A 23,912-nucleotide genomic window follows, 5' to 3' on the forward strand; every position below is an offset into this window, starting at 1 on the left:
AAAATTCCCCGTTCTGTTCTCGGCACTGATGGGTTGTGAAAAGGAGACGGGCCGAAGTCCTATTGAGCCGCACTGACCCCGAGCCAATGTGAAATTAAAGCAGGTTCAGTCCTTAGCAGTGATATGATGAAGAGAGATAAGAGTCGCGAATCAAGGAGAGATTTAACGTTAGTGATGGTGAATCTCGGTTTGATGAAAAACTCCATGAATTCTCTGCCGGGAAATTCAGATCTTGCAAATCGCCTGTGAACGGTAAACATTGACACGCAGTGAGCCAATGTGCAATATAGAAGGGGCCCAGTCCAAATGAATGCTCAAGGATAAGTTATCGGTCCCCATGGTCCAGGCATTCCCTGATTCCAGTCTTGCACACTTTGCGAAGTTTAAAATGCTGAATATTTCCACAGTGGCAATGCTTTGTTTGATGATAAGCTCGAGTGATGTGGCGCAAATAGGTACCTGGAAGACTAAAGAAAGCCATGATTGGCAACATTTACGTTGTCTTTCAGCAATTGTAGTTCCACTTGTTGAGCGAGATCTTGTCATTTAGTGCAGACTTTAAAACAGAAGTGTATGTTGTATCACGACGCGCTGCTGATGATTGGGGCAACAACAGCAAGGTGAGCTGCAAGCTTGTTCAAAAGCAGCATTGCATTTCGAAGCAACGCAAATACAATGTTCCCTGACCGGGAATCGAACCCGGGCCGCGGCGGTGAGAGCGCCGAATCCTAACCACTAGACCACCAGGGAAGCTGCTGCAAACGTCTGTGCCAGCAAACAGACCAACCCAGTCTTTCCTCCTTGCTTTTTCGAAACTTTCATCACATTCGCGCCAGGGAAAACTGTTCACAGCAAAAAGCAGTTTTTGTGGAGAACACCAAAGACATGTCCGCGCAATCACAGCGTTAAGTGCGGCTAGGCATCCACTGAAATCCATTTCATTCTCTCCTTTTTCCGGGAATTTTCACTCTCGGTACCGTGTGAACATTTCATTTGGTGTTTTTGATCTGAACTGAAGCCTTTTGCCCATCAAGGGCGACAGAACCGTTCTGTCTGTCTGTTCTGCTTTTAACCATTGCCGGGAACTGGTCTCCAGTTCATCGGTTATCAGCAAAGCAAGAAACACGTTATGAACAGAAAGTTGTGCTCTGCACACCGTCGGCAAAGAAGCAATGGCTGTTATTCCAAATAAGTCCCATCCCTTGGGATTGCGTGTGGATTTGTTTCGTTATGAAGATTTGATTGTAAATGTTACTAAAAACCGAATAAAAATTATGAAAAATTGCGATGGCCCATACGGGGATCGGGCCAGCGCTCTTGGCTTTATTAATACCACGCCCTAAACGACCGATTTAAACGGCAACAAAATGCCCTAGGACTCCGTGAAAGCCCAGCCTGAGATGATTTTGTATCCGGCACACACTGGGTGATAGAGTTACTGCATAAGAATTGAACACATCGCATCGCTTAAACATTGTTCATTCTTCATATACAAAACTGGGCAGAGTATAACTAGAAAGTAACAGAAAAAGAGCGCTGAATCTAAAAAAAGTCATGTCGAAAATTAGTATCACGCAACCGCTGAACAGCCCATCCCTCAAGCACTGTCTCGATATCAAACCAGCTTCTCCCCTGAAAATGAAGGAAACGCAAAATCACCAGATATTGCCGAAACCCGGGATTGAACCAGGGACCTTTAGATCTTCAGTCTAACGCTCTCCCAACTGAGCTATTTCGGCCCGACAGAAAACGAAGCAAAACTTTCTCGCACCTTTTTGAAAGAAAACTTAAACCCCGGTCGGAATAGCCCCGCACACTCAGTCCTCATTTCGGGGCAATGGCTCGCAAACACATCTCGGAGCTCGGGATGTGTTCATGTAATGTATAATCATATTGAAAATCTTTATGCTCATGTTAATTTATCACTGCCCACGATCCAGGCACTCTCTGATTCCGGGATTGTGCACGTTGCTAACTTGAAAATGTGCATTTTTCCGCACTGGCAATGAATTGACTGATAGCCGGGCTGTGATCAGCTCGGTTTGTTAGGGTGATGCCGCGCAAGAAGGTACATGGAAGAATAATGATCATTGTGATTGTTCTCACACTGCACTTAAATGTTGGCAAACCGTACAGTGTCAATCAGCAATTGTAGTTCCATATGTACGTTTAATGTTCTGCTGAAGTGTGCATAAAGACACAAAGATTGCACACCAGGCTAGATCTCACAGTGTTGAAGACACAGTGAAATATACTGGAGAGTTTATAACTGATTCAGAACATAACATGTCAGTAAAATTCCCCGTTCTGTTCTCGGCACTGATGGGTTGTCAAAAGGAGACGGGCCGAAGTCCTATTGAGCCGCACTGACCCCGAGCCAAGGTGAAATTAAAGCAGGTTCAGTCCTTAGCAGTGATATGATGAAGAGAGATAAGAGTCGCGAATCAAGGAGAGATTTAACGTTAGTGATGGTGAATCTCGGTTTGATGAAAAACTCCATGAATTCTCTGCCGGGAAATTCAGATCTTGCAAATCGCCTGTGAACGGTAAACATTGACACGCAGTGAGCCAATGTGCAATATAGAAGGGGCCCAGGCCAAATGAATGCTCAAGGATAAGTTATCGGTCCCCATGGTCCAGGCATTCCCTGATTCCAGTCTTGCACACTTTGCGAAGTTTAAAATGCTGAATATTTCCACAGTGGCAATGCTTTGATTGATGATAAGCTCGAGTGATGTGGCGCAAATAGGTACCTGGAAGACTAAAGAAAGCCATGATTGGCAACATTTACGTTGTCTTTCAGCAATTGTAGTTCCACTTGTTGAGCGAGATCTTGTCATTTGGTGCAGACTTGAAAACAGAAGTGTATGTTGTATCACGACGCGCTGCTGATGATTGGGGCAACAACAGCAAGGTGAGCTGCAAGCTTGTTCAAAAGCAGCATTGCATTTCGAAGCAACGCAAATACAATGTTCCCTGACCGGGAATCGAACCCGGGCCGCGGCGGTGAGAGCGCCGAATCCTAACCAATAGACCACCAGGGAAGCTGCTGCAAACGTCTGTGCCAGCAAACAGACCAACCCAGTCTTTCCTCCTTGCTTTTTCGAAATTTTCATCACATTCGCGCCAGGGAAAACTGTTCGCAGCAAAAAGCAGTTTTTGTGGAGAACACCAAAGACATTTCCGCGCAATCACAGCGTTAAGTGCGGCTAGGCATCCACTGAAATCCATTTCATTCTCTCCTTTTTCCGGGAATTTTCACTCTCGGTACCGTGTGAACATTTCATTTGGTGTTTTTGTCCTGAACTGAAGCCTTTTGCCCATCAAGGGCGACAGAACCGTTCTGTCTGTCTGTTCTGCTTTTTACCATTGCCGGGAACTGGTCTCCAGTTCATCGGTTATCAGCAAAGCAAGAAACACGTTATGAACAGAAAGTTGTGCTCTGCACACCGTCGGCAAAGAAGCAATGGCTGTTATTCCAAATAAGTCCCATCCCTTGGGATTGCGTGTGGATTTGTTTCGTTATGAAGATTTGATTGTAAATGTTACTAAAAACCGAATAAAAATTATGAAAAATTGCGATGGCCCATACGGGGATCGGGTCCGCGCTCTTGGCTTTATTAATACCACGCCCTAAACGACCGATTTAAACGGCAACAAAATGCCCTAGGACTCCGTGAAAGCCCAGCCTGAGATGATTTTGTATCCGGCACACACTGGGTGATAGAGTTACTGCATAAGAATTGAACACATCGCATCGCTTAAACATTGTTCATTCTTCATATACAAAACTGGGCAGAGTATAACTAGAAAGTAACAGAAAAAGAGCGCTGAATCTAAAAAAAGTCATGTCGAAAATTAGTATCACGCAACCGCTGAACAGCCCATCCCTCAAGCACTGTCTCGATATCAAACCAGCTTCTCCCCTGAAAATGAAGGAAACGCAAAATCACCAGATATTGCCGAAACCCGGGATTGAACCAGGGACCTTTAGATCTTCAGTCTAACGCTCTCCCAACTGAGCTATTTCGGCCCGACAGAAAACGAAGCAAAACTTTCTCGCACCTTTTTGAAAGAAAACTTAAACCCCGGTCGGAATAGCCCCGCACACTCAGTCCTCATTTCGGGGCAATGGCTCGCAAACACATCTCGGAGCTCGGGATGTGTTCATGTAATGTATAATGATATTGAAAATCTTTATGCTCATGTTAATTTATCACTGCCCACGATCCAGGCACTCTCTGATTCCGGGATTGTGCACGTTGCTAACTTGAAAATGTGCATTTTTCCGCACTGGCAATGAATTGACTGATAGCCGGGCTGTGATCAGCTCGGTTTGTTAGGGTGATGCCGCGCAAGAAGGTACATGGAAGAATAATGATCATTGTGATTGTTCTCACACTGCACTTAAATGTTGGCAAACCGTACAGTGTCAATCAGCAATTGTAGTTCCATATGTACGTTTAATGTTCTGCTGAAGTGTTCATAAAGACACAAAGATTGCACACCAGGCTAGATCTCACAGTGTTGAAGACACAGTGAAATATACTGGAGAGTATATAACTGATTCAGAACATAACATGTCAGTAAAATTCCCCGTTCTGTTCTCGGCACTGATGGGTTGTCAAAAGGAGACGGGCCGAAGTCCTATTGAGCCGCACTGACCCCGAGCCAAGGTGAAATTAATGCAGGTTCAGTCCTTAGCAGTGATATGATGAAGAGAGATAAGAGTCGCGAATCAAGGAGAGATTTAACGTTAGTGATGGTGAATCTCGGTTTGATGAAAAACTCCATGAATTCTCTGCCGGGAAATTCAGATCTTGCAAATCGCCTGTGAACGGTAAACATTGACACGCAGTGAGCCAATGTGCAATATAGAAGGGGCCCAGTCCAAATGAATGCTCAAGGATAAGTTATCGGTCCCCATGGTCCAGGCATTCCCTGATTCCAGTCTTGCACACTTTGCGAAGTTTAAAATGCTGAATATTTCCACAGTGGCAATGCTTTGTTTGATGATAAGCTCGAGTGATGTGGCGCAAATAGGTACCTGGAAGACTAAAGAAAGCCATGATTGGCAACATTTACGTTGTCTTTCAGCAATTGTAGTTCCACTTGTTGAGCGAGATCTTGTCATTTAGTGCAGACTTTAAAACAGAAGTGTATGTTGTATCACGACGCGCTGCTGATGATTGGGGCAACAACAGCAAGGTGAGCTGCAAGCTTGTTCAAAAGCAGCATTGCATTTCGAAGCAACGCAAATACAATGTTCCCTGACCGGGAATCGAACCCGGGCCGCGGCGGTGAGAGCGCCGAATCCTAACCACTAGACCACCAGGGAAGCTGCTGCAAACGTCTGTGCCAGCAAACAGACCAACCCAGTCTTTCCTCCTTGCTTTTTCGAAACTTTCATCACATTCGCGCCAGGGAAAACTGTTCACAGCAAAAAGCAGTTTTTGTGGAGAACACCAAAGACATGTCCGCGCAATCACAGCGTTAAGTGCGGCTAGGCATCCACTGAAATCCATTTCATTCTCTCCTTTTTCCGGGAATTTTCACTCTCGGTACCGTGTGAACATTTCATTTGGTGTTTTTGTCCTGAACTGAAGCCTTTTGCCCATCAAGGGCGACAGAACCGTTCTGTCTGTCTGTTCTGCTTTTTACCATTGCCGGGAACTGGTCTCCAGTTCATCGGTTATCAGCAAAGCAAGAAACACGTTATGAACAGAAAGTTGTGCTCTGCACACCGTCGGCAAAGAAGCAATGGCTGTTATTCCAAATAAGTCCCATCCCTTGGGATTGCGTGTGGATTTGTTTCGTTATGAAGATTTGATTGTAAATGTTACTAAAAACCGAATAAAAATTATGAAAAACTGCGATGGCCCATACGGGGATCGGGCCCGCGCTCTTGGCTTTATTAATACCACGCCCTAAACGACCGATTTAAACGGCAACAAAATGCCCTAGGACTCCGTGAAAGCCCAGCCTGAGATGATTTTGTATCCGGCACACACTGGGTGATAGAGTTACTGCATAAGAATTGAACACATCGCATCGCTTAAACATTGTTCATTCTTCATATACAAAACTGGGCAGAGTATAACTAGAAAGTAACAGAAAAAGAGCGCTGAATCTAAAAAAAGTCATGTCGAAAATTAGTATCACGCAACCGCTGAACAGCCCATCCCTCAAGCACTGTCTCGATATCAAACCAGCTTCTCCCCTGAAAATGAAGGAAACGCAAAATCACCAGATATTGCCGAAACCCGGGATTGAACCAGGGACCTTTAGATCTTCAGTCTAACGCTCTCCCAACTGAGCTATTTCGGCCCGACAGAAAACGAAGCAAAACTTTCTCGCACCTTTTTGAAAGAAAACTTAAACCCCGGTCGGAATAGCCCCGCACACTCAGTCCTCATTTCGGGGCAATGGCTCGCAAACACATCTCGGAGCTCGGGATGTGTTCATGTAATGTATAATCATATTGAAAATCTTTATGCTCATGTTAATTTATCACTGCCCACGATCCAGGCACTCTCTGATTCCGGGATTGTGCACGTTGCTAACTTGAAAATGTGCATTTTTCCGCACTGGCAATGAATTGACTGATAGCCGGGCTGTGATCAGCTCGGTTTGTTAGGGTGATGCCGCGCAAGAAGGTACATGGAAGAATAATGATCATTGTGATTGTTCTCACACTGCACTTAAATGTTGGCAAACCGTACAGTGTCAATCAGCAATTGTAGTTCCATATGTACGTTTAATGTTCTGCTGAAGTGTTCATAAAGACACAAAGATTGCACACCAGGCTAGATCTCACAGTGTTGAAGACACAGTGAAATATACTGGAGAGTTTATAACTGATTCAGAACATAACATGTCAGTAAAATTCCCCGTTCTGTTCTCGGCACTGATGGGTTGTCAAAAGGAGACGGGCCGAAGTCCTATTGAGCCGCACTGACCCCGAGCCAAGGTGAAATTAAAGCAGGTTCAGTCCTTAGCAGTGATATGATGAAGAGAGATAAGAGTCGCGAATCAAGGAGAGATTTAACGTTAGTGATGGTGAATCTCGGTTTGATGAAAAACTCCATGAATTCTCTGCCGGGAAATTCAGATCTTGCAAATCGCCTGTGAACGGTAAACATTGACACGCAGTGAGCCAATGTGCAATATAGAAGGGGCCCAGGCCAAATGAATGCTCAAGGATAAGTTATCGGTCCCCATGGTCCAGGCATTCCCTGATTCCAGTCTTGCACACTTTGCGAAGTTTAAAATGCTGAATATTTCCACAGTGGCAATGCTTTGATTGATGATAAGCTCGAGTGATGTGGCGCAAATAGGTACCTGGAAGACTAAAGAAAGCCATGATTGGCAACATTTACGTTGTCTTTCAGCAATTGTAGTTCCACTTGTTGAGCGAGATCTTGTCATTTGGTGCAGACTTGAAAACAGAAGTGTATGTTGTATCACAACGCGCTGCTGATGATTGGGGCAACAACAGCAAGGTGAGCTGCAAGCTTGTTCAAAAGCAGCATTGCATTTCGAAGCAACGCAAATACAATGTTCCCTGACCGGGAATCGAACCCGGGCCGCGGCGGTGAGAGCGCCGAATCCTAACCACTAGACCACCAGGGAAGCTGCTGCAAACGTCTGTGCCAGCAAACAGACCAACCCAGTCTTTCCTCCTTGCTTTTTCGAAACTTTCATCACATTCGCGCCAGGGAAAACTGTTCACAGCAAAAAGCAGTTTTTGTGGAGAACACCAAAGACATGTCCGCGCAATCACAGCGTTAAGTGCGGCTAGGCATCCACTGAAATCCATTTCATTCTCTCCTTTTTCCGGGAATTTTCACTCTCGGTACCGTGTGAACATTTCATTTGGTGTTTTTGATCTGAACTGAAGCCTTTTGCCCATCAAGGGCGACAGAACCGTTCTGTCTGTCTGTTCTGCTTTTAACCATTGCCGGGAACTGGTCTCCAGTTCATCGGTTATCAGCAAAGCAAGAAACACGTTATGAACAGAAAGTTGTGCTCTGCACACCGTCGGCAAAGAAGCAATGGCTGTTATTCCAAATAAGTCCCATCCCTTGGGATTGCGTGTGGATTTGTTTCGTTATGAAGATTTGATTGTAAATGTTACTAAAAACCGAATAAAAATTATGAAAAATTGCGATGGCCCATACGGGGATCGGGCCAGCGCTCTTGGCTTTATTAATACCACGCCCTAAACGACCGATTTAAACGGCAACAAAATGCCCTAGGACTCCGTGAAAGCCCAGCCTGAGATGATTTTGTATCCGGCACACACTGGGTGATAGAGTTACTGCATAAGAATTGAACACATCGCATCGCTTAAACATTGTTCATTCTTCATATACAAAACTGGGCAGAGTATAACTAGAAAGTAACAGAAAAAGAGCGCTGAATCTAAAAAAAGTCATGTCGAAAATTAGTATCACGCAACCGCTGAACAGCCCATCCCTCAAGCACTGTCTCGATATCAAACCAGCTTCTCCCCTGAAAATGAAGGAAACGCAAAATCACCAGATATTGCCGAAACCCGGGATTGAACCAGGGACCTTTAGATCTTCAGTCTAACGCTCTCCCAACTGAGCTATTTCGGCCCGACAGAAAACGAAGCAAAACTTTCTCGCACCTTTTTGAAAGAAAACTTAAACCCCGGTCGGAATAGCCCCGCACACTCAGTCCACATTTCGGGGCAATGGCTCGCAAACACATCTCGGAGCTCGGGATGTGTTCATGTAATGTATAATGATATTGAAAATCTTTATGCTCATGTTAATTTATCACTGCCCACGATCCAGGCACTCTCTGATTCCGGGATTGTGCACGTTGCTAACTTGAAAATGTGCATTTTTCCGCACTGGCAATGAATTGACTGATAGCCGGGCTGTGATCAGCTCGGTTTGTTAGGGTGATGCCGCGCAAGAAGGTACATGGAAGAATAATGATCATTGTGATTGTTCTCACACTGCACTTAAATGTTGGCAAACCGTACAGTGTCAATCAGCAATTGTAGTTCCATATGTACGTTTAATGTTCTGCTGAAGTGTTCATAAAGACACAAAGATTGCACACCAGGCTAGATCTCACAGTGTTGAAGACACAGTGAAATATACTGGAGAGTTTATAACTGATTCAGAACATAACATGTCAGTAAAATTCCCCGTTCTGTTCTCGGCACTGATGGGTTGTCAAAAGGAGACGGGCCGAAGTCCTATTGAGCCGCACTGACCCCGAGCCAAGGTGAAATTAAAGCAGGTTCAGTCCTTAGCAGTGATATGATGAAGAGAGATAAGAGTCGCGAATGAAGGAGAGATTTAACGTTAATGATGGTGAATCTCGGTTTGATGAAAAACTCCATGAATTCTCTGCCGGGAAATTCAGATCTTGCAAATCGCCTGTGAACGGTAAACATTGACACGCAGTGAGCCAATGTGCAATATAGAAGGGGCCCAGGCCAAATGAATGCTCAAGGATAAGTTATCGGTCCCCATGGTCCAGGCATTCCCTGATTCCAGTCTTGCACACTTTGCGAAGTTTAAAATGCTGAATATTTCCACAGTGGCAATGCTTTGATTGATGATAAGCTCGAGTGATGTGGCGCAAATAGGTACCTGGAAGACTAAAGAAAGCCATGATTGGCAACATTTACGTTGTCTTTCAGCAATTGTAGTTCCACTTGTTGAGCGAGATCTTGTCATTTGGTGCAGACTTGAAAACAGAAGTGTATGTTGTATCACGACGCGCTGCTGATGATTGGGGCAACAACAGCAAGGTGAGCTGCAAGCTTGTTCAAAAGCAGCATTGCATTTCGAAGCAACGCAAATACAATGTTCCCTGACCGGGAATCGAACCCGGGCCGCGGCGGTGAGAGCGCCGAATCCTAACCACTAGACCACCAGGGAAGCTGCTGCAAACGTCTGTGCCAGCAAACAGACCAACCCAGTCTTTCCTCCTTGCTTTTTCGAAATTTTCATCACATTCGCGCCAGGGAAAACTGTTCGCAGCAAAAAGCAGTTTTTGTGGAGAACACCAAAGACATTTCCGCGCAATCACAGCGTTAAGTGCGGCTAGGCATCCACTGAAATCCATTTCATTCTCTCCTTTTTCCGGGAATTTTCACTCTCGGTACCGTGTGAACATTTCATTTGGTGTTTTTGTCCTGAACTGAAGCCTTTTGCCCATCAAGGGCGACAGAACCGTTCTGTCTGTCTGTTCTGCTTTTTACCATTGCCGGGAACTGGTCTCCAGTTCATCGGTTATCAGCAAAGCAAGAAACACGTTATGAACAGAAAGTTGTGCTCTGCACACCGTCGGCAAAGAAGCAATGGCTGTTATTCCAAATAAGTCCCATCCCTTGGGATTGCGTGTGGATTTGTTTCGTTATGAAGATTTGATTGTAAATGTTACTAAAAACCGAATAAAAATTATGAAAAATTGCGATGGCCCATACGGGGATCGGGCCCGCGCTCTTGGCTTTATTAATACCACGCCCTAAACGACCGATTTAAACGGCAACAAAATGCCCTAGGACTCCGTGAAAGCCCAGCCTGAGATGATTTTGTATCCGGCACACACTGGGTGATAGAGTTACTGCATAAGAATTGAACACATCGCATCGCTTAAACATTGTTCATTCTTCATATACAAAACTGGGCAGAGTATAACTAGAAAGTAACAGAAAAAGAGCGCTGAATCTAAAAAAAGTCATGTCGAAAATTAGTATCACGCAACCGCTGAACAGCCCATCCCTCAAGCACTGTCTCGATATCAAACCAGCTTCTCCCCTGAAAATGAAGGAAACGCAAAATCACCAGATATTGCCGAAACCCGGGATTGAACCAGGGACCTTTAGATCTTCAGTCTAACGCTCTCCCAACTGAGCTATTTCGGCCCGACAGAAAACGAAGCAAAACTTTCTCGCACCTTTTTGAAAGAAAACTTAAACCCCGGTCGGAATAGCCCCGCACACTCAGTCCTCATTTCGGGGCAATGGCTCGCAAACACATCTCGGAGCTCGGGATGTGTTCATGTAATGTATAATGATATTGAAAATCTTTATGCTCATGTTAATTTATCACTGCCCACGATCCAGGCACTCTCTGATTCCTGGATTGTGCACGTTGCTAACTTGAAAATGTGCATTTTTCCGCACTGGCAATGAATTGACTGATAGCCGGGCTGTGATCAGCTCGGTTTGTTAGGGTGATGCCGCGCAAGAAGGTACATGGAAGAATAATGATCATTGTGATTGTTCTCACACTGCACTTAAATGTTGGCAAACCGTACAGTGTCAATCAGCAATTGTAGTTCCATATGTACATTTAATGTTCTGCTGAAGTGTTCATAAAGACACAAAGATTGCACACCAGGCTAGATCTCACAGTGTTGAAGACACAGTGAAATATACTGGAGAGTTTATAACTGATTCAGAACATAACATGTCAGTAAAATTCCCCGTTCTGTTCTCGTCACTGATGGGTTGTCAAAAGGAGACGGGCCGAAGTCCTATTGAGCCGCACTGACCCCGAGCCAAGGTGAAATTAAAGCAGGTTCAGTCCTTAGCAGTGATATGATGAAGAGAGATAAGAGTCGCGAATCAAGGAGAGATTTAACGTTAGTGATGGTGAATCTCGGTTTGATGAAAAACTCCATGAATTCTCTGCCGGGAAATTCAGATCTTGCAAATCGCCTGTGAACGGTAAACATTGACACGCAGTGAGCCAATGTGCAATATAGAAGGGGCCCAGGCCAAATGAATGCTCAAGGATAAGTTATCGGTCCCCATGGTCCAGGCATTCCCTGATTCCAGTCTTGCACACTTTGCGAAGTTTAAAATGCTGAATATTTCCACAGTGGCAATGCTTTGATTGATGATAAGCTCGAGTGATGTGGCGCAAATAGGTACCTGGAAGACTAAAGAAAGCCATGATTGGCAACATTTACGTTGTCTTTCAGCAATTGTAGTTCCACTTGTTGAGCGAGATCTTGTCATTTAGTGCAGACTTTAAAACAGAAGTGTATGTTGTATCACGACGCGCTGCTGATGATTGGGGCAACAACAGCAAGGTGAGCTGCAAGCTTGTTCAAAAGCAGCATTGCATTTCGAATCAACGCAAATACAATGTTCCCTGCCCGGGAATCGAAGCCGGGCCGCGGCGGTGAGAGCGCCGAATCATAACCACTAGACCAACAGGGAAGCTGCAGCAAACGTCTGTGCCAGCAAACAGACCAACCCAGTCTTTCCTCCTTGCTTTTTCGAAATTTTCATCACATTCGCGCCAGGGAAAACTGTTCGCAGCAAAAAGCAGTTTTTGTGGAGAACACCAAAGACATGTCCGCGCAATCACAGCGTTAAGTGCGGCTAGGCATCCACTGAAATCCATTTCATTCTCTCCTTTTTCCGGGAATTTTCACTCTCGGTACCGTGTGAACATTGCATTTGGTGTTTTTGTCCTGAACTGAAGCCTTTTGCCCATCAAGGGCGACAGAACCGTTCTGTCTGTCTGTTCTGCTTTTAACCATTGCCGGGAACTGGTCTCCAGTTCATCGGTTATCAGCAAAGCAAGAAACAAGTTATGAACAGAAAGTTGTGCTCTGCACACCGTCGGCAAAGAAGCAATGGCTGTTATTCCAAATAATTCCCATCCCTTGGGATTGCGTGTGGATTTGTTTCGTTATGAAGATTTGATTGTAAATGTTACTAAAAACCAAATAAAAATTATGAAAAATTGCGATGGCCCATACGGGGATCGGGCCCGCGCTCTTGGCTTTATTAATACCACGCCCTAAACGACCGATTTAAACGGCAACAAAATGCCCTAGGGCTCCGTGAAAGCCCAGCCTGAGATGATTTTGTATCCGGCACACACTGGGTGATAGAGTTACTGCATAAGAATTGAACACATCGCATCGCTTAAACATTGTTCACTCTTCATATACAAAACTGGGCAGAGTATAAATAGAAAGTAACAGAAAAAGAGCGCTGAATCTAAAAAAAGTCATGTCGAAAATTAGTATCACGCAACCGCTGAACAGCCCATCCCTCAAGCACTGTCTCGATATCAAACCAGCTTCTCCCCTGAAAATGAAGGAAACGCAAAATCACCAGATATTGCCGAAACCCGGGATTGAACCAGGGACCTTTAGATCTTCAGTCTAACGCTCTCCCAACTGAGCTATTTCGGCCCGACAGAAAACGAAGCAAAACTTTCTCGCACCTTTTTGAAAGAAAACTTAAACCCCGGTCGGAATAGCCCCGCACACTCAGTCCTCATTTCGGGGCAATGGCTCGCAAACACATCTCGGAGCTCGGGATGTGTTCATGTAATGTATAATCATATTGAAAATCTTTATGCTCATGTTAATTTATCACTGCCCACGATCCAGGCACTCTCTGATTCCGGGATTGTGCACGTTGCTAACTTGAAAATGTGCATTTTTCCGCACTGGCAATGAATTGACTGATAGCCGGGCTGTGATCAGCTCGGTTTGTTAGGGTGATGCCGCGCAAGAAGGTACATGGAAGAATAATGATCATTGTGATTGTTCTCACACTGCACTTAAATGTTGGCAAACCGTACAGTGTCAATCAGCAATTGTAGTTCCATATGTACGTTTAATGTTCTGCTGAAGTGTTCATAAAGACACAAAGATTGCACACCAGGCTAGATCTCACAGTGTTGAAGACACAGTGAAATATACTGGAGAGTTTATAACTGATTCAGAACATAACATGTCAGTAAAATTCCCCGTTCTGTTCTCGGCACTGATGGGTTGTCAAAAGGAGACGGGCCGAAGTCCTATTGAGCCGCACTGACCCCGAGCCAAGGTGAAATTAAAGCAGGTTCAGTCCTTAGCAGTGATATGATGAAGAGAGATAAGAGTCGCGAATCAAGGAGAGATTTAACGTTAGTGATGGTGAATCTCGGTTTGATGAAAAACTCCATGAATTCTCTGCCGGGAAATTCAGATCTTGCAAATCGCCTGTGAACGGTAAACATTGACACGCAGTGAGCCAATGTGCAATATAGAAGGGGCCCAGGCCAAATGAATGCTCAAGGATAAGTTATCGGTCCCCATGGTCCAGGCATTCCCTGATTCCAGTCTTGCACACTTTGCGAAGTTTAAAATGCTGAATATTTCCACAGTGGCAATGCTTTGATTGATGATAAGCTCGAGTGATGTGGCGCAAATAGGTACCTGGAAGACTAAAGAAAGCCATGATTGGCAACATTTACGTTGTCTTTCAGCAATTGTAGTTCCACTTGTTGAGCGAGATCTTGTCATTTGGTGCAGACTTGAAAACAGAAGTGTATGTTGTATCACAACGCGCTGCTGATGATTGGGGCAACAACAGCAAGGTGAGCTGCAAGCTTGTTCAAAAGCAGCATTGCATTTCGAAGCAACGCAAATACAATGTTCCCTGACCGGGAATCGAACCCGGGCCGCGGCGGTGAGAGCGCCGAATCCTAACCACTAGACCACCAGGGAAGCTGCTGCAAACGTCTGTGCCAGCAAACAGACCAACCCAGTCTTTCCTCCTTGCTTTTTCGAAACTTTCATCACATTCGCGCCAGGGAAAACTGTTCACAGCAAAAAGCAGTTTTTGTGGAGAACACCAAAGACATGTCCGCGCAATCACAGCGTTAAGTGCGGCTAGGCATCCACTGAAATCCATTTCATTCTCTCCTTTTTCCGGGAATTTTCACTCTCGGTACCGTGTGAACATTTCATTTGGTGTTTTTGATCTGAACTGAAGCCTTTTGCCCATCAAGGGCGACAGAACCGTTCTGTCTGTCTGTTCTGCTTTTAACCATTGCCGGGAACTGGTCTCCAGTTCATCGGTTATCAGCAAAGCAAGAAACACGTTATGAACAGAAAGTTGTGCTCTGCACACCGTCGGCAAAGAAGCAATGGCTGTTATTCCAAATAAGTCCCATCCCTTGGGATTGCGTGTGGATTTGTTTCGTTATGAAGATTTGATTGTAAATGTTACTAAAAACCGAATAAAAATTATGAAAAATTGCGATGGCCCATACGGGGATCGGGCCAGCGCTCTTGGCTTTATTAATACCACGCCCTAAACGACCGATTTAAACGGCAACAAAATGCCCTAGGACTCCGTGAAAGCCCAGCCTGAGATGATTTTGTATCCGGCACACACTGGGTGATAGAGTTACTGCATAAGAATTGAACACATCGCATCGCTTAAACATTGTTCATTCTTCATATACAAAACTGGGCAGAGTATAACTAGAAAGTAACAGAAAAAGAGCGCTGAATCTAAAAAAAGTCATGTCGAAAATTAGTATCACGCAACCGCTGAACAGCCCATCCCTCAAGCACTGTCTCGATATCAAACCAGCTTCTCCCCTGAAAATGAAGGAAACGCAAAATCACCAGATATTGCCGAAACCCGGGATTGAACCAGGGACCTTTAGATCTTCAGTCTAACGCTCTCCCAACTGAGCTATTTCGGCCCGACAGAAAACGAAGCAAAACTTTCTCGCACCTTTTTGAAAGAAAACTTAAACCCCGGTCGGAATAGCCCCGCACACTCAGTCCACATTTCGGGGCAATGGCTCGCAAACACATCTCGGAGCTCGGGATGTGTTCATGTAATGTATAATGATATTGAAAATCTTTATGCTCATGTTAATTTATCACTGCCCACGATCCAGGCACTCTCTGATTCCGGGATTGTGCACGTTGCTAACTTGAAAATGTGCATTTTTCCGCACTGGCAATGAATTGACTGATAGCCGGGCTGTGATCAGCTCGGTTTGTTAGGGTGATGCCGCGCAAGAAGGTACATGGAAGAATAATGATCATTGTGATTGTTCTCACACTGCACTTAAATGTTGGCAAACCGTACAGTGTCAATCAGCAATTGTAGTTCCATATGTACGTTTAATGTTCTGCTGAAGTGTTCATAAAGACACAAAGATTGCACACCAGGCTAGATCTCACAGTGTTGAAGACACAGTGAAATATACTGGAGAGTTTATAACTGATTCAGAACATAACATGTCAGTAAAATTCCCCGTTCTGTTCTCGGCACTGATGGGTTGTCAAAAGGAGACGGGCCGAAGTCCTATTGAGCCGCACTGACCCCGAGCCAAGGTGAAATTAAAGCAGGTTCAGTCCTTAGCAGTGATATGATGAAGAGAGATAAGAGTCGCGAATCAAGGAGAGATTTAACGTTAGTGATGGTGAATCTCGGTTTGATGAAAAACTCCATGAATTCTCTGCCGGGAAATTCAGATCTTGCAAATCGCCTGTGAACGGTAAACATTGACACGCAGTGAGCCAATGTGCAATATAGAAGGGGCCCAGGCCAAATGAATGCTCAAGGATAAGTTATCGGTCCCCATGGTCCAGGCATTCCCTGATTCCAGTCTTGCACACTTTGCGAAGTTTAAAATGCTGAATATTTCCACAGTGGCAATGCTTTGATTGATGATAAGCTCGAGTGATGTGGCGCAAATAGGTACCTGGAAGACTAAAGAAAGCCATGATTGGCAACATTTACGTTGTCTTTCAGCAATTGTAGTTCCACTTGTTGAGCGAGATCTTGTCATTTGGTGCAGACTTGAAAACAGAAGTGTATGTTGTATCACGACGCGCTGCTGATGATTGGGGCAACAACAGCAAGGTGAGCTGCAAGCTTGTTCAAAAGCAGCATTGCATTTCGAAGCAACGCAAATACAATGTTCCCTGACCGGGAATCGAACCCGGGCCGCGGCGGTGAGAGCGCCGAATCCTAACCACTAGACCACCAGGGAAGCTGCTGCAAACGTCTGTGCCAGCAAACAGACCAACCCAGTCTTTCCTCCTTGCTTTTTCGAAATTTTCATCACATTCGCGCCAGGGAAAACTGTTCGCAGCAAAAAGCAGTTTTTGTGGAGAACACCAAAGACATTTCCGCGCAATCACAGCGTTAAGTGCGGCTAGGCATCCACTGAAATCCATTTCATTCTCTCCTTTTTCCGGGAATTTTCACTCTCGGTACCGTGTGAACATTTCATTTGGTGTTTTTGTCCTGAACTGAAGCCTTTTGCCCATCAAGGGCGACAGAACCGTTCTGTCTGTCTGTTCTGCTTTTTACCATTGCCGGGAACTGGTCTCCAGTTCATCGGTTATCAGCAAAGCAAGAAACACGTTATGAACAGAAAGTTGTGCTCTGCACACCGTCGGCAAAGAAGCAATGGCTGTTATTCCAAATAAGTCCCATCCCTTGGGATTGCGTGTGGATTTGTTTCGTTATGAAGATTTGATTGTAAATGTTACTAAAAACCGAATAAAAATTATGAAAAATTGCGATGGCCCATACGGGGATCGGGCCCGCGCTCTTGGCTTTATTAATACCACGCCCTAAACGACCGATTTAAACGGCAACAAAATGCCCTAGGACTCCGTGAAAGCCCAGCCTGAGATGATTTTGTATCCGGCACACACTGGGTGATAGAGTTACTGCATAAGAATTGAACACATCGCATCGCTTAAACATTGTTCATTCTTCATATACAAAACTGGGCAGAGTATAACTAGAAAGTAACAGAAAAAGAGCGCTGAATCTAAAAAAAGTCATGTCGAAAATTAGTATCACGCAACCGCTGAACAGCCCATCCCTCAAGCACTGTCTCGATATCAAACCAGCTTCTCCCCTGAAAATGAAGGAAACGCAAAATCACCAGATATTGCCGAAACCCGGGATTGAACCAGGGACCTTTAGATCTTCAGTCTAACGCTCTCCCAACTGAGCTATTTCGGCCCGACAGAAAACGAAGCAAAACTTTCTCGCACCTTTTTGAAAGAAAACTTAAACCCCGGTCGGAATAGCCCCGCACACTCAGTCCTCATTTCGGGGCAATGGCTCGCAAACACATCTCGGAGCTCGGGATGTGTTCATGTAATGTATAATGATATTGAAAATCTTTATGCTCATGTTAATTTATCACTGCCCACGATCCAGGCACTCTCTGATTCCTGGATTGTGCACGTTGCTAACTTGAAAATGTGCATTTTTCCGCACTGGCAATGAATTGACTGATAGCCGGGCTGTGATCAGCTCGGTTTGTTAGGGTGATGCCGCGCAAGAAGGTACATGGAAGAATAATGATCATTGTGATTGTTCTCACACTGCACTTAAATGTTGGCAAACCGTACAGTGTCAATCAGCAATTGTAGTTCCATATGTACATTTAATGTTCTGCTGAAGTGTTCATAAAGACACAAAGATTGCACACCAGGCTAGATCTCACAGTGTTGAAGACACAGTGAAATATACTGGAGAGTTTATAACTGATTCAGAACATAACATGTCAGTAAAATTCCCCGTTCTGTTCTCGTCACTGATGGGTTGTCAAAAGGAGACGGGCCGAAGTCCTATTGAGCCGCACTGACCCCGAGCCAAGGTGAAATTAAAGCAGGTTCAGTCCTTAGCAGTGATATGATGAAGAGAGATAAGAGTCGCGAATCAAGGAGAGATTTAACGTTAGTGATGGTGAATCTCGGTTTGATGAAAAACTCCATGAATTCTCTGCCGGGAAATTCAGATCTTGCAAATCGCCTGTGAACGGTAAACATTGACACGCAGTGAGCCAATGTGCAATATAGAAGGGGCCCAGGCCAAATGAATGCTCAAGGATAAGTTATCGGTCCCCATGGTCCAGGCATTCCCTGATTCCAGTCTTGCACACTTTGCGAAGTTTAAAATGCTGAATATTTCCACAGTGGCAATGCTTTGATTGATGATAAGCTCGAGTGATGTGGCGCAAATAGGTACCTGGAAGACTAAAGAAAGCCATGATTGGCAACATTTACGTTGTCTTTCAGCAATTGTAGTTCCACTTGTTGAGCGAGATCTTGTCATTTAGTGCAGACTTTAAAACAGAAGTGTATGTTGTATCACGACGCGCTGCTGATGATTGGGGCAACAACAGCAAGGTGAGCTGCAAGCTTGTTCAAAAGCAGCATTGCATTTCGAATCAACGCAAATACAATGTTCCCTGACCGGGAATCGAAGCCGGGCCGCGGCGGTGAGAGCGCCGAATCATAACCACTAGACCAACAGGGAAGCTGCAGCAAACGTCTGTGCCAGCAAACAGACCAACCCAGTCTTTCCTCCTTGCTTTTTCGAAATTTTCATCACATTCGCGCCAGGGAAAACTGTTCGCAGCAAAAAGCAGTTTTTGTGGAGAACACCAAAGACATGTCCGCGCAATCACAGCGTTAAGTGCGGCTAGGCATCCACTGAAATCCATTTCATTCTCTCCTTTTTCCGGGAATTTTCACTCTCGGTACCGTGTGAACATTGCATTTGGTGTTTTTGTCCTGAACTGAAGCCTTTTGCCCATCAAGGGCGACAGAACCGTTCTGTCTGTCTGTTCTGCTTTTAACCATTGCCGGGAACTGGTCTCCAGTTCATCGGTTATCAGCAAAGCAAGAAACAAGTTATGAACAGAAAGTTGTGCTCTGCACACCGTCGGCAAAGAAGCAATGGCTGTTATTCCAAATAATTCCCATCCCTTGGGATTGCGTGTGGATTTGTTTCGTTATGAAGATTTGATTGTAAATGTTACTAAAAACCAAATAAAAATTATGAAAAATTGCGATGGCCCATACGGGGATCGGGCCCGCGCTCTTGGCTTTATTAATACCACGCCCTAAACGACCGATTTAAACGGCAACAAAATGCCCTAGGGCTCCGTGAAAGCCCAGCCTGAGATGATTTTGTATCCGGCACACACTGGGTGATAGAGTTACTGCATAAGAATTGAACACATCGCATCGCTTAAACATTGTTCACTCTTCATATACAAAACTGGGCAGAGTATAAATAGAAAGTAACAGAAAAAGAGCGCTGAATCTAAAAAAAGTCATGTCGAAAATTAGTATCACGCAACCGCTGAACAGCCCATCCCTCAAGCACTGTCTCGATATCAAACCAGCTTCTCCCCTGAAAATGAAGGAAACGCAAAATCACCAGATATTGCCGAAACCCGGGATTGAACCAGGGACCTTTAGATCTTCAGTCGAACGCTCTCCCAACTGAGCTATTTCGGCCCGACAGAAAACGAAGCAAAACTTTCTCGCACCTTTTTGAAAGAAAACTTAAACCCCGGTAGGAATAGCCCCGCACACTCAGTCCTCATTTCGGGGCAATGGCTCGCAAACACATCTCGGAGCTCGGGATGTGTTCATGTAATGTATAATGATATTGAAAATCTTTATGCTCATGTTAATTTATCACTGCCCACGATCCAGGCACTCTCTGATTCCGGGATTTTGCACGTTGCTAACTTGAAAATGTGCATTTTTCCGCACTGGCAATGAATTGACTGATAGCCGGGCTGTGATCAGCTCGGTTTGTTAGGGTGATGCCGCGCCAGAAGGTACATGGAAGAATAATGATCATTGTGATTGTTCTCACACTGCACTTAAATGTTGGCAAACCGTACAGTGTCAATCAGCAATTGTAGTTCCATATGTACGTTTAATGTTCTGCTGAAGTGTTCATAAAGACACAAAGATTGCACACCAGGCTAGATCTCACAGTGTTGAAGACACAGTGAAATATACTGGAGAGTTTATAACTGATTCAGAACATAACATGTCAGTAAAATTCCCCGTTCTGTTCTCGGCACTGATGGGTTGTCAAAAGGAGACGGGCCGAAGTCCTATTGAGCCGCACTGACCCCGAGCCAAGGTGAAATTAAAGCAGGTTCAGTCCTTAGCAGTGATATGATGAAGAGAGATAAGAGTCGCGAATCAAGGAGAGATTTAACGTTAGTGATGGTGAATCTCGGTTTGATGAAAAACTCCATGAATTCTCTGCCGGGAAATTCAGATCTTGCAAATCGCCTGTGAACGGTAAACATTGACACGCAGTGAGCCAATGTGCAATATAGAAGGGGCCCAGGCCAAATGAATGCTCAAGGATAAGTTATCGGTCCCCATGGTCCAGGCATTCCCTGATTCCAGTCTTGCACACTTTGCGAAGTTTAAAATGCTGAATATTTCCACAGTGGCAATGCTTTGATTGATGATAAGCTCGAGTGATGTGGCGCAAATAGGTACCTGGAAGACTAAAGAAAGCCATGATTGGCAACATTTACGTTGTCTTTCAGCAATTGTAGTTCCACTTGTTGAGCGAGATCTTGTCATTTGGTGCAGACTTGAAAACAGAAGTGTATGTTGTATCACGACGCGCTGCTGATGATTGGGGCAACAACAGCAAGGTGAGCTGCAAGCTTGTTCAAAAGCAGCATTGCATTTCGAAGCAACGCAAATACAATGTTCCCTGACCGGGAATCGAACCCGGGCCGCGGCGGTGAGAGCGCCGAATCCTAACCACTAGACCACCAGGGAAGCTGCTGCAAACGTCTGTGCCAGCAAACAGACCAACCCAGTCTTTCCTCCTTGCTTTTTCGAAATTTTCATCACATTCGCGCCAGGGAAAACTGTTCGCAGCAAAAAGCAGTTTTTGTGGAGAACACCAAAGACATTTCCGCGCAATCACAGCGTTAAGTGCGGCTAGGCATCCACTGAAATCCATTTCATTCTCTCCTTTTTCCGGGAATTTTCACTCTCGGTACCGTGTGAACATTTCATTTGGTGTTTTTGTCCTGAACTGAAGCCTTTTGCCCATCAAGGGCGACAGAACCGTTCTGTCTGTCTGTTCTGCTTTTTACCATTGCCGGGAACTGGTCTCCAGTTCATCGGTTATCAGCAAAGCAAGAAACACGTTATGAACAGAAAGTTGTGCTCTGCACACCGTCGGCAAAGAAGCAATGGCTGTTATTCCAAATAAGTCCCATCCCTTGGGATTGCGTGTGGATTTGTTTCGTTATGAAGATTTGATTGTAAATGTTACTAAAAACCGAATAAAAATTATGAAAAATTGCGATGGCCCATACGGGGATCGGGCCCGCGCTCTTGGCTTTATTAATACCACGCCCTAAACGACCGATTTAAACGGCAACAAAATGCCCTAGGACTCCGTGAAAGCCCAGCCTGAGATGATTTTGTATCCGGCACACACTGGGTGATAGAGTTACTGCATAAGAATTGAACACATCGCATCGCTTAAACATTGTTCATTCTTCATATACAAAACTGGGCAGAGTATAACTAGAAAGTAACAGAAAAAGAGCGCTGAATCTAAAAAAAGTCATGTCGAAAATTAGTATCACGCAACCGCTGAACAGCCCATCCCTCAAGCACTGTCTCGATATCAAACCAGCTTCTCCCCTGAAAATGAAGGAAACGCAAAATCACCAGATATTGCCGAAACCCGGGATTGAACCAGGGACCTTTAGATCTTCAGTCTAACGCTCTCCCAACTGAGCTATTTCGGCCCGACAGAAAACGAAGCAAAACTTTCTCGCACCTTTTTGAAAGAAAACTTAAACCCCGGTCGGAATAGCCCCGCACACTCAGTCCTCATTTCGGGGCAATGGCTCGCAAACACATCTCGGAGCTCGGGATGTGTTCATGTAATGTATAATGATATTGAAAATCTTTATGCTCATGTTAATTTATCACTGCCCACGATCCAGGCACTCTCTGATTCCGGGATTGTGCACGTTGCTAACTTGAAAATGTGCATTTTTCCGCACTGGCAATGAATTGACTGATAGCCGGGCTGTGATCAGCTCGGTTTGTTAGGGTGATGCCGCGCAAGAAGGTACATGGAAGAATAATGATCATTGTGATTGTTCTCACACTGCACTTAAATGTTGGCAAACCGTACAGTGTCAATCAGCAATTGTAGTTCCATATGTACATTTAATGTTCTGCTGAAGTGTTCATAAAGACACAAAGATTGCACACCAGGCTAGATCTCACAGTGTTGAAGACACAGTGAAATATACTGGAGAGTTTATAACTGATTCAGAACATAACATGTCAGTAAAATTCCCCGTTCTGTTCTCGTCACTGATGGGTTGTCAAAAGGAGACGGGCCGAAGTCCTATTGAGCCGCACTGACCCCGAGCCAAGGTGAAATTAAAGCAGGTTCAGTCCTTAGCAGTGATATGATGAAGAGAGATAAGAGTCGCGAATCAAGGAGAGATTTAACGTTAGTGATGGTGAATCTCGGTTTGATGAAAAACTCCATGAATTCTCTGCCGGGAAATTCAGATCTTGCAAATCGCCTGTGAACGGTAAACATTGACACGCAGTGAGCCAATGTGCAATATAGAAGGGGCCCAGGCCAAATGAATGCTCAAGGATAAGTTATCGGTCCCCATGGTCCAGGCATTCCCTGATTCCAGTCTTGCACACTTTGCGAAGTTTAAAATGCTGAATATTTCCACAGTGGCAATGCTTTGATTGATGATAAGCTCGAGTGATGTGGCGCAAATAGGTACCTGGAAGACTAAAGAAAGCCATGATTGGCAACATTTACGTTGTCTTTCAGCAATTGTAGTTCCACTTGTTGAGCGAGATCTTGTCATTTAGTGCAGACTTTAAAACAGAAGTGTATGTTGTATCACGACGCGCTGCTGATGATTGGGGCAACAACAGCAAGGTGAGCTGCAAGCTTGTTCAAAAGCAGCATTGCATTTCGAATCAACGCAAATACAATGTTCCCTGACCGGGAATCGAAGCCGGGCCGCGGCGGTGAGAGCGCCGAATCATAACCACTAGACCAACAGGGAAGCTGCAGCAAACGTCTGTGCCAGCAAACAGACCAACCCAGTCTTTCCTCCTTGCTTTTTCGAAATTTTCATCACATTCGCGCCAGGGAAAACTGTTCGCAGCAAAAAGCAGTTTTTGTGGAGAACACCAAAGACATGTCCGCGCAATCACAGCGTTAAGTGCGGCTAGGCATCCACTGAAATCCATTTCATTCTCTCCTTTTTCCGGGAATTTTCACTCTC

General features: G+C 44.9%; 21 non-coding genes across 21 annotated transcripts; all 21 read right to left on the reverse strand.

Annotated features, from left to right (window-relative positions):
* Nucleotides 1-678: 678 nt before the first annotated feature.
* On the reverse strand, nucleotides 679-750 carry trnae-cuc (transfer RNA glutamic acid (anticodon CUC)). The gene has a single exon. It is a non-coding gene; the product is annotated as a tRNA-Glu (tRNA).
* A 916-nt stretch (nucleotides 751-1,666) lies between these two features.
* Nucleotides 1,667-1,739, reverse strand: trnaf-gaa (transfer RNA phenylalanine (anticodon GAA)). Its single transcript has one exon. It is a non-coding gene; the product is annotated as a tRNA-Phe (tRNA).
* Nucleotides 1,740-2,972: 1,233 nt separating this feature from the next.
* trnae-cuc (transfer RNA glutamic acid (anticodon CUC)) lies at nucleotides 2,973-3,044 on the reverse strand. Its single transcript has one exon. It is a non-coding gene; the product is annotated as a tRNA-Glu (tRNA).
* A 916-nt stretch (nucleotides 3,045-3,960) lies between these two features.
* On the reverse strand, nucleotides 3,961-4,033 carry trnaf-gaa (transfer RNA phenylalanine (anticodon GAA)). Its single transcript has one exon. It is a non-coding gene; the product is annotated as a tRNA-Phe (tRNA).
* A 1,233-nt stretch (nucleotides 4,034-5,266) lies between these two features.
* trnae-cuc (transfer RNA glutamic acid (anticodon CUC)) lies at nucleotides 5,267-5,338 on the reverse strand. Its single transcript has one exon. It is a non-coding gene; the product is annotated as a tRNA-Glu (tRNA).
* A 916-nt stretch (nucleotides 5,339-6,254) lies between these two features.
* On the reverse strand, nucleotides 6,255-6,327 carry trnaf-gaa (transfer RNA phenylalanine (anticodon GAA)). Its single transcript has one exon. It is a non-coding gene; the product is annotated as a tRNA-Phe (tRNA).
* Nucleotides 6,328-7,560: 1,233 nt separating this feature from the next.
* On the reverse strand, nucleotides 7,561-7,632 carry trnae-cuc (transfer RNA glutamic acid (anticodon CUC)). Its single transcript has one exon. It is a non-coding gene; the product is annotated as a tRNA-Glu (tRNA).
* A 916-nt stretch (nucleotides 7,633-8,548) lies between these two features.
* Nucleotides 8,549-8,621, reverse strand: trnaf-gaa (transfer RNA phenylalanine (anticodon GAA)). The gene has a single exon. It is a non-coding gene; the product is annotated as a tRNA-Phe (tRNA).
* A 1,233-nt stretch (nucleotides 8,622-9,854) lies between these two features.
* Nucleotides 9,855-9,926, reverse strand: trnae-cuc (transfer RNA glutamic acid (anticodon CUC)). Its single transcript has one exon. It is a non-coding gene; the product is annotated as a tRNA-Glu (tRNA).
* Nucleotides 9,927-10,842: 916 nt separating this feature from the next.
* trnaf-gaa (transfer RNA phenylalanine (anticodon GAA)) lies at nucleotides 10,843-10,915 on the reverse strand. The gene has a single exon. It is a non-coding gene; the product is annotated as a tRNA-Phe (tRNA).
* A 1,233-nt stretch (nucleotides 10,916-12,148) lies between these two features.
* Nucleotides 12,149-12,220, reverse strand: trnae-cuc (transfer RNA glutamic acid (anticodon CUC)). Its single transcript has one exon. It is a non-coding gene; the product is annotated as a tRNA-Glu (tRNA).
* Nucleotides 12,221-13,136: 916 nt separating this feature from the next.
* trnaf-gaa (transfer RNA phenylalanine (anticodon GAA)) lies at nucleotides 13,137-13,209 on the reverse strand. Its single transcript has one exon. It is a non-coding gene; the product is annotated as a tRNA-Phe (tRNA).
* Nucleotides 13,210-14,442: 1,233 nt separating this feature from the next.
* On the reverse strand, nucleotides 14,443-14,514 carry trnae-cuc (transfer RNA glutamic acid (anticodon CUC)). Its single transcript has one exon. It is a non-coding gene; the product is annotated as a tRNA-Glu (tRNA).
* Nucleotides 14,515-15,430: 916 nt separating this feature from the next.
* trnaf-gaa (transfer RNA phenylalanine (anticodon GAA)) lies at nucleotides 15,431-15,503 on the reverse strand. The gene has a single exon. It is a non-coding gene; the product is annotated as a tRNA-Phe (tRNA).
* Nucleotides 15,504-16,736: 1,233 nt separating this feature from the next.
* trnae-cuc (transfer RNA glutamic acid (anticodon CUC)) lies at nucleotides 16,737-16,808 on the reverse strand. Its single transcript has one exon. It is a non-coding gene; the product is annotated as a tRNA-Glu (tRNA).
* A 916-nt stretch (nucleotides 16,809-17,724) lies between these two features.
* Nucleotides 17,725-17,797, reverse strand: trnaf-gaa (transfer RNA phenylalanine (anticodon GAA)). Its single transcript has one exon. It is a non-coding gene; the product is annotated as a tRNA-Phe (tRNA).
* Nucleotides 17,798-19,030: 1,233 nt separating this feature from the next.
* On the reverse strand, nucleotides 19,031-19,102 carry trnae-cuc (transfer RNA glutamic acid (anticodon CUC)). The gene has a single exon. It is a non-coding gene; the product is annotated as a tRNA-Glu (tRNA).
* Nucleotides 19,103-20,018: 916 nt separating this feature from the next.
* On the reverse strand, nucleotides 20,019-20,091 carry trnaf-gaa (transfer RNA phenylalanine (anticodon GAA)). Its single transcript has one exon. It is a non-coding gene; the product is annotated as a tRNA-Phe (tRNA).
* A 1,233-nt stretch (nucleotides 20,092-21,324) lies between these two features.
* Nucleotides 21,325-21,396, reverse strand: trnae-cuc (transfer RNA glutamic acid (anticodon CUC)). Its single transcript has one exon. It is a non-coding gene; the product is annotated as a tRNA-Glu (tRNA).
* Nucleotides 21,397-22,312: 916 nt separating this feature from the next.
* trnaf-gaa (transfer RNA phenylalanine (anticodon GAA)) lies at nucleotides 22,313-22,385 on the reverse strand. The gene has a single exon. It is a non-coding gene; the product is annotated as a tRNA-Phe (tRNA).
* Nucleotides 22,386-23,618: 1,233 nt separating this feature from the next.
* On the reverse strand, nucleotides 23,619-23,690 carry trnae-cuc (transfer RNA glutamic acid (anticodon CUC)). The gene has a single exon. It is a non-coding gene; the product is annotated as a tRNA-Glu (tRNA).
* Between the last annotated feature and the right edge of the window lie 222 nt (nucleotides 23,691-23,912).

The sequence above is a fragment of the Pristiophorus japonicus genome, chromosome 28, assembly GCF_044704955.1.
Source record: "Pristiophorus japonicus isolate sPriJap1 chromosome 28, sPriJap1.hap1, whole genome shotgun sequence".
Lineage (NCBI taxonomy): Eukaryota > Metazoa > Chordata > Chondrichthyes > Pristiophoridae > Pristiophorus > Pristiophorus japonicus.